This window comes from Macrotis lagotis, chromosome 4 (genome assembly GCF_037893015.1).
Source record: "Macrotis lagotis isolate mMagLag1 chromosome 4, bilby.v1.9.chrom.fasta, whole genome shotgun sequence".
In the NCBI taxonomy this organism is placed as follows: Eukaryota; Metazoa; Chordata; class Mammalia; order Peramelemorphia; family Peramelidae; genus Macrotis; species Macrotis lagotis.
Genome location: NC_133661.1, coordinates 110,245,448 through 110,253,403, shown reverse-complemented (window position 1 = coordinate 110,253,403; position 7,956 = coordinate 110,245,448).

Sequence of the window (7,956 nt, the reverse complement as noted above, 5' to 3'; positions counted from 1 at the left end):
TAAAATAAAGGAAGAGTTGAATTAGATAATCTCAAAGGACACTTCCAACATCCTGAGATTTGTGGTTGGTTCAATGATGTGTACTCAAGAAGTAGTCAAGAAGAAAGACTATTTCCTTTGAGCTTTCTACTTTCAACACTCTTGGCTCTCTCTCCTAGGATCCTCTCTGCTTCTTTGTTTGTCTTGACTGTTTCCTGCTGGTTTTTCCTCTATTTGTCTTTACTACTCTAGCATGGTCTCCTTTACTGGGTCATAGTCTTCTTGCCACTCCTTCATAGCAGTAGTAGATATTAATATGATGCTTTGAGGTTTGTAAAAATACTTTGTATACATCATCTAAATGGATCATCACAAGAATTCTATGACATCAGTAGTAATGAGATAATCATCTCCATTTTTACGGATGAGGAACCAGGGTTCAAAAAGTGATTTGTCTAGTATCAGACAACTTATAAATAGTAGAGTCAGAATTCCTACCTGTGTCTGTCTTGATTCTAGGTCTGAGGTAGGAGAGAGAATGAACTAATTGGAGAGAGGTCCAAGTAACATCTCTCTTAGAGGAATTTGGGAAGCAGGGAGGAATTGAGGTTGGCCCCTTATGCTTCCCTACTTGCCAAAATAACTTTTTCCCTTGCAGACACAGAGCATCAGCCTCAGTGATCCAGGATGGGGAGGATTGCCTAATAGGTTTTCATATCAGGGGAATATCTTTGCCTGGAGAAATGAGGGTTACAGAGATGATGAATTCCATATGAGGGAAGAGGGTTTGGATGAGAAGTAGGATCTTTAGGTTACATGGTCAGCCTCTTCCCTCCCCACCTCACTTTTTACCTCTTTGAAGGTTATCACTATTGACTGGGTAGACTTTTCAAGGAATGAAAGAGCTAGTGAGTAGAGAGACAACATGGTTAAATTGGAAGGCAGACTGAACCTTGGATTGTGGTGGGGTGGGGCTTTTTATCTTTTTATCATTCATGGGGAAATGAGAAGGGGGAATTGGGAGGCCTCAGTTCAAATTACAGATTTGCCACCAAATATATGTATTAACTTTGTCAAATTAGCTCATGTATCTGGGTTTTAGTTTTCCTGTGAGTGAAATGAAAGGTCTGGGTTAGATGACCTCTAATGGCCTTTCTGGTGGTAACAAATTCTATTCTCTTTTAATTGTCAGAGTGGAATGTTTAGTGACATCCTGGAGCCTGTCTTGCTCTAGGCCTGAATTAATTCCTCCTGCCCACTCCTGCATCCTATCTCCCATCATTATTCCACATTTAGTGTCTGTCTACCTGATTTCATTATGAACTCTTCAAAAGCTTGAACTATGTCTCATTTCCTCTGTCCCCCCTTTATCCTCTCAAAATCAATGCCTCTGTTTATGCAATAAATAGATGATGAATGAATGGCCAGACCTCTTCCCTTTCTCCTTTCCTCCCTTCCTAGGATATGACTAACATAGTGCCTGGCACATAGTAGAAACTTAATAAATGCTTGTTGATTGAGGAATAAATTTTGAAATGTGAAATATTCTGGGTTTTTTGCAATAATGCATGAGTTTTATAGCTTTGATCTTCTTGTTTCCCCTCACTATAAATACCTTTCACCCTATTCTCTACCTATTCAAATCATATCAATCCTTTAGTCTAGTTCAAGATCCACTTCTTTGATGACTTCCCACAATTTTTCTTGCAATTTTTCTTTGTTCTCTGTCTATGAAACACTCCCTAAAGTGGAACTCTTTAGGGCATGTTTAGTTAGCATTACTGTCAAACTCATGGGCTTCTCCACCTAAGTGCTTGTGCAGATATTCTCTGCCTACCTCTGTGGGGACCATGTAGAAATTTGAGGATTCACAGATATATTCTTCCTTTTACTCTCTCTCTCTCTCTCTCTCTCTCTCTCTCTCTCTCTCTCTCTCTATATATATATATATATATATATATATATATATATGTATATATATACATATATATATACATATATTACTCATTGCTAAGTTTTGTATCTTCTTTTAGCTTTCATTGGTTGCTGATTTGAAAAATCTGATGATATAGGGTGTCACATTTAGTAGTAGAAGAAGTGGCTTTTGGGTAGTTTTTCTTGGAGCTGGCTTTTGAGAAGACAAGATGTAATTACAGTCTGGGGAGATGAAGAAGGAAAGATCCTTCCCTACTCCAGAATATTGGAAGACCCAGAACCCTTCAGATCTTCACTCCTCATGTGAAGAGTAAACTCAACTAGTTGAGTTCTCCTTTTGTATCTTCTTTTCTCTAACAATGATTTTATGAACATTGGAGATTCTAAAAGTCTCACAAATGTTGGTGACAAAGGCAACAAACACAGAACGAAACACAGTGGAAGGGTTAGGTTTGGGGATAAAGAAAGCATTGGAATTAGAGAAGGGGACCTCCAAAAACAAGAAAATGCTTATTGGATCCCAACTGGCTATTTGATTGAACAATGCTGACAGAGAATAAAATGTAAAAGAGCTTAATAGAGCCTCTGGGTTCCAACAAGCTTTCCATATTCACTTCCCAAATGATTATACTACTGGCAATAGATTACCAGAATGTATTCTAATAATTCTATGAATGTTTTACCTAGTATTCCATTTTGCATGGAATAAACTGCCTATTTTATATTTGATGGATGTTTGTACACTTTTTAACTTTCTCCTTTTGCTGGGTAAAACTCTAGATGCAGAAACCATAGTTATTTCTAAATGTAATTGGGTCTCAAAGTCTATTGGCATAAGACTCTTCTCTCTCTGGTAGAGATTGTTCCATACTTAATGCTTCATACTGACATAAAAACAAGCAAAGTTTTTGAGAGTTTGAGACAGGAGATATCATGTTTTTTTCTGCTTTTGGCTTTGAGAAAGAAGACATACAGTTCCAGATTCTTTCTTACAGAGAGGTTTCTGAAGGAAGAAATAGTCTTTGAGAAGAAGAAAACATGCAGAAGAACTGGCACATTGACCAATTTCCTATTCCAACTAACAGTTTCCCCTTGGGTCAAGGATGTATCTGTCCTGTCTGTTTGTCTTTCTGTTTCTTTCTCTCTACAAGAAAAATTGAGAGATCTTGATCCCAATGGGAGAGATCATTTACTCTTTATATTATCTGGTATAATCTCATCTGTACAATTTCTTTGATTTCCATTTTCTGTCATCTTAGATAAATAAATAAATATTTGTTATTCATTAGTAACGTTTTTGTGTACCCAACATTTGGGAGGGAAATAAAATTTTGGATATGTAGTTTTGGGCACATATTTCCCATTATAGAATAGCAATCAGGAATTCAATTTGCATCTAAAATTATTTCTCTATTTTGGGAGTGGATATTTAAAATTCTGGCACAGTAGTCTTCTTCTGAGGAGAAAAGAATGGCCAGCCTTGTAACCTCAATCTCTTGCTTCCTCTCCTGGCAAAGACTCCCTTAGAGAAGAATAGACCCTAGGGATTATTCATATATAATTTTGTGTATATACATTTATATGTGTGTATATATATGTATGTGAATATGTATCTATATGTGAATATATATGCATATATTTATATTATATATCTCCATGTGAACCATGTCTAGGTAAACAAATGTGGAAGTACTTAAACTACATGAGTAATACATGTATCCCCTACATGTGGGTTCTCATAGGTCTTTTTCCTCAGTTGTAAGAGTAGAGTGATGAGTTGAGGAATGTGAGAACTAGGGAACTTACTTCTTTTACTGAGAAGTTAGGCAATTCTAGTGCAATTATTTGGTTCTGACACTTCTTGCCTGGGTACAGAATGGGGGAGTATCCTGAGACTTTCTGTAGTAGTTGTAGTTGTAGCCTCTAGACTTTAAGGTAGACGTGTGCTTACATATTGCTTGGTATTGGCAGCTATCTGTTCATGTATATATTAACTTGTCTCCAGAATGAGACTAAAGACTAGTTTCTTGTGGTCAGGAAAAGGCAAGATCATAGGGAAGAATGTTTTGCTAATGGGACCCTAGAGACATTTATTATATATAAGTAACTTCTTCTCCCTGGGGCCCAGGTGTCCCCAGTTGGAATATCCCCAATATCCTTGTGGTCAGAGACTATGTTGAATGCTTCTGTGTCACAGAAAAAACAAACAAACCAGTATTGGATCCACTATGGGGTCACAATGAATTGCTTGATTGGCCTCACTAATATCTCCTTCCATCTGTGAATATTTTATTCTAGGGATCTTGGAAGACTGACCTTTCAAGGGATACCTTCTTCCTTTTATTGAGTTTGCTTTCTACTTTATTTATTCTTTACTCAAGGAATAGTTTTCCTAATAGTAAAAAATCAAAACCCTTGGACTCAAATGGGATTTTCACAGATTCCCAGGGCTTCATCTTGACAGTTATTTTCTTTCTTTTTTTAATGTCTTTTTATGTTCTTTATTTTCCCAATGTATTGCTCCTTCTTCTCCTTACCATAGAACAAACTCTTGTTTTAGAGATTTTAAAAAGAAAGAAAAATAATTGAGCAAAACTAATCCACTATGGAACGAGTCCAATAATATATGTTTTATATCCATAGTCACCCACCTCAGCAAAGATAAGTGTTTTTGATAGACCTCTTGATAGATATCAAAGTAGCTCTCCTCTGCTACTCTGATGGCTTCTGATTTCCAAAGTTTCAATGGACTGAGAATATTCATTTCCATGAAAGTATGGGGCATTGTTCATCAACATAGATGTCCAAGGTGTAGAATGGGCTTGGATAGATGAAGCTGAATTTCATTTTCTTTCCTGCCACTATTTATGGCTCTCCCTTAAGTTTAGAGTCTAGAGGAGTGCTTTGAGGTTGTCCTAAAGGGAGAGATAGAGGAATAGAGTGATTTAAGGAGGGGGAGTGGTTAGATATGCATAAGAAGAATGCAGAAGACCAGTCAAGAAGCAAGCATCTGGAGGCTCAGTTTCCCTAAAGTCTCTCTATTGTAAAAGTACCAGTATAGCTCCTGTTTTAACCCAGGCCCTATGATGGTGTGAATGAAGGTCATAGGTTTCTATCTGCATCAGGAAAGAGAAGCTGAGAAAAATCAGCTAGAAATGCAATTACTGTTCCTTAGACATTGGTCTTTTGGAGTTCCTCTTTTCCCTATATGTGACCTTCTCTGTAAGTCCTGTATCCCTCTCTCAGTATGCTTCCTTCTTAAGTGCTCAAGATTCAATCCTGGCTGAGAGAGAGAGAGAGAGAGAGAGAGAGAGAGAGAGATAAAGAGTATGAGAGACATGAAGGACATTTTAAGAGGATTCAAAGGAAGGAGACATTTCCTGGGGAGATTAAGAAAGGTTTTGTGGAGTCATGTGAACCAGGTTTGAAAGCAGTTTTCTGTTTTCTTCTAATAATACCTTATGAATTCCAGTTACTCAAAAAGAATTAGCTAATAATTGATATGAAAAAAATAAATGGAAAAAACCACCTATGTTTTTATAGATCATGTATGCAGTTGGATGGCCACAGCATTGAGTTAGTGTATCAGTATATATACTTGCGACTGGCACAACAACATTCCCCTGATCTAGTGAGGGCATTAACTGTCAAAAAGGAAATGAGACTCCTATGGCATCCTGCATTAGTGAGTACATGGCCTTTTTCTAAATGTTCTCTAAACATCATATTTCCTGGAATCAAATAGCTAACAGATTCCCTTTTCTTTCCTCTTTTGAAAATTGGGACATTTGCCTATTTCCAGTGAATGAGAAGTCATGTGGCCTCCTGAGGCCTGTTTACAGTGTTGTTTACTGTATTGTACTATGCTTCTATAACAGCCCTGGCAACTAATAGTAATCATTAAGCATCTGTGGAGTTCCAACTATGATGCACAAGGCATGAAGGAAGTATAAGATTTAGTTTAAGTTCTCATCCTTATGGAACTTCTAGTCTAATGGGGGATATAATAGCAAACCAAATAGTTATAAGAAGAAAATTGTACATCAGTCATCATTGTTGTTGTTACTTCATTCTCAAAAAGGATCAATGACCTCAAGGGTGATGTCTTGACTTGTGCATCAAATGGATTTGTCAGTTGGAAACACAATAAATTATGTGAAGCCTGATGGGCAGGGTTGTTATTGACTCAGAGCATCATTGAGAATTCCCTGGAAGAAGCAACATTTGAACAGGATTTCAAAAGATAGGAAGTAGAAAAGGGTGAATAAGGAAAATAGGTAAATTCAATTGTTTAGTCATTTCAGTTGTGTTTGTCTCTTTATGACCCCATTTGGAGCTTTCTTGGCAAAGATACCAGAATGGTTTGCCATTTCCTTCTCCAACTCATTTGATGTATGAGAAAACTGAAGCAGTTTTAAATGTGTTAAATGACTTGCCCAGGAACACAAAGCTAACAAGAGTCTGTGGTCTAATTTGAACTTAGGTCTTCATGACTCCAGGTTTGATGCCTATCTACTAACTATGCCCCAAATAGGTGAATAAATAGCCTCATAAAATGTATTGGAATGTTATTGTACTGTAAGAAATAAAAGGAATGGTTTCAGAAAAGATAGGTAGAACTTGTGTGAATTGATAATAAATGAAGTGTACAGTCTCAGAAAAACTGATACAATAACAGCAACATTGTAAAGACAAACCTCTTTGAAAGACTTAAGAACTCTGATCAAGGCAAGGAAGCTTGTTGTTGAGTGACAATGAATAACCATCCTTCCAGAGGACTGAGGATAAAGCATGCCATCCAGAGAAGGATGGACTCAAGATGCAGAACAAGAAATATGGTTTTGGACAAAGTGTTTTGCTTGATTATTTCTATTTATTACAAAACTTTGGTTCTTCTTATTCTGTTGACTTCTTCTGTTGACTTCTTCTACACACACACACACACACACACACACACACACACACACACACACAGCTTTCCAGTCATGAGGAAATTTGAACCAGAGGTTGAGGCATGGAAATAAATTGTAGAGGGTGTGGAATTGGAGTGGGAGGGAGCAAAGAGAAGTTTAGTTTAATTGGAGTTAAACATTAGATATGTAGTTAGCATGAAGACCAGTAATAGGTCAAACCTTTCACTCAAAATGAAGGTCAGAATTACTTCCTCCACAGCTGAAGTCCTCTAAGTAGATGGGCAATCTTAGTGAGTTCCTGAAGAGGTCTAAAGCAAAGGACCTCTCTGAGACAGTGCTGTCCAATTAGAAAGGGCACCAGATATGAGGACAAAAGACCAGGATTTGAACCCCAGCTATGTCATTTATCAGCTTGTGTGACCATAGGCAAAATCACTTGACTCCTCTGAGACTTCCCAACTATTCAAACTGGGCACAAGGTTCATGTAAAGTGATTGACTCAAAAACTATAAATTGGATATGAATATGTAAGCTATTCTTGTTCTATTAGGCAACAGAAAGCTACCTGTCAAAGAAATGACACCCACTCCCCACTGGGATCCTATAGAGAAAATATTCTTTGTTTTTTTTGTGTTTGTGTTTTCTCCCTGATCAAGTCAAGAATAACATTGGTTTTTTTTCCTGCCTGCTTTGGAGAGGGCTTCCAGAGAGGCCTTCTGTTCCTGAGAAGACCCTAAAAGAATGTCACTTCCAGAACTTCATTAACTTGGGTCTATATGTGGATGAGAAAAACCTTGAGAAGCTTGGAAGCTGTGGGTGCAACCCACAAACACTTGTATACTGACATTGGAAGTGAGGATACAAAGGGGGAAAGAATAGGCCTTTGGCTTGCAGAAATCCCATTGACATTCTATGTATCCCAATAATCACTTTAAAGTTGAGTTTATCACAGATCTGGCAGTGTGAATTGGTTTCCAATGTGAGCAGTGCAGCTGTGACTGGTAATGGCAAAAGCCAGGGAAGACAATGAAGGCTCAACAAAACTGAATTGTTACAGCCACTATAGATTCTCACAGCCCTGTCAACAAGGAGCTGAGGAAGGTAGCAACAGGAGGGAGCTGTAGATTCT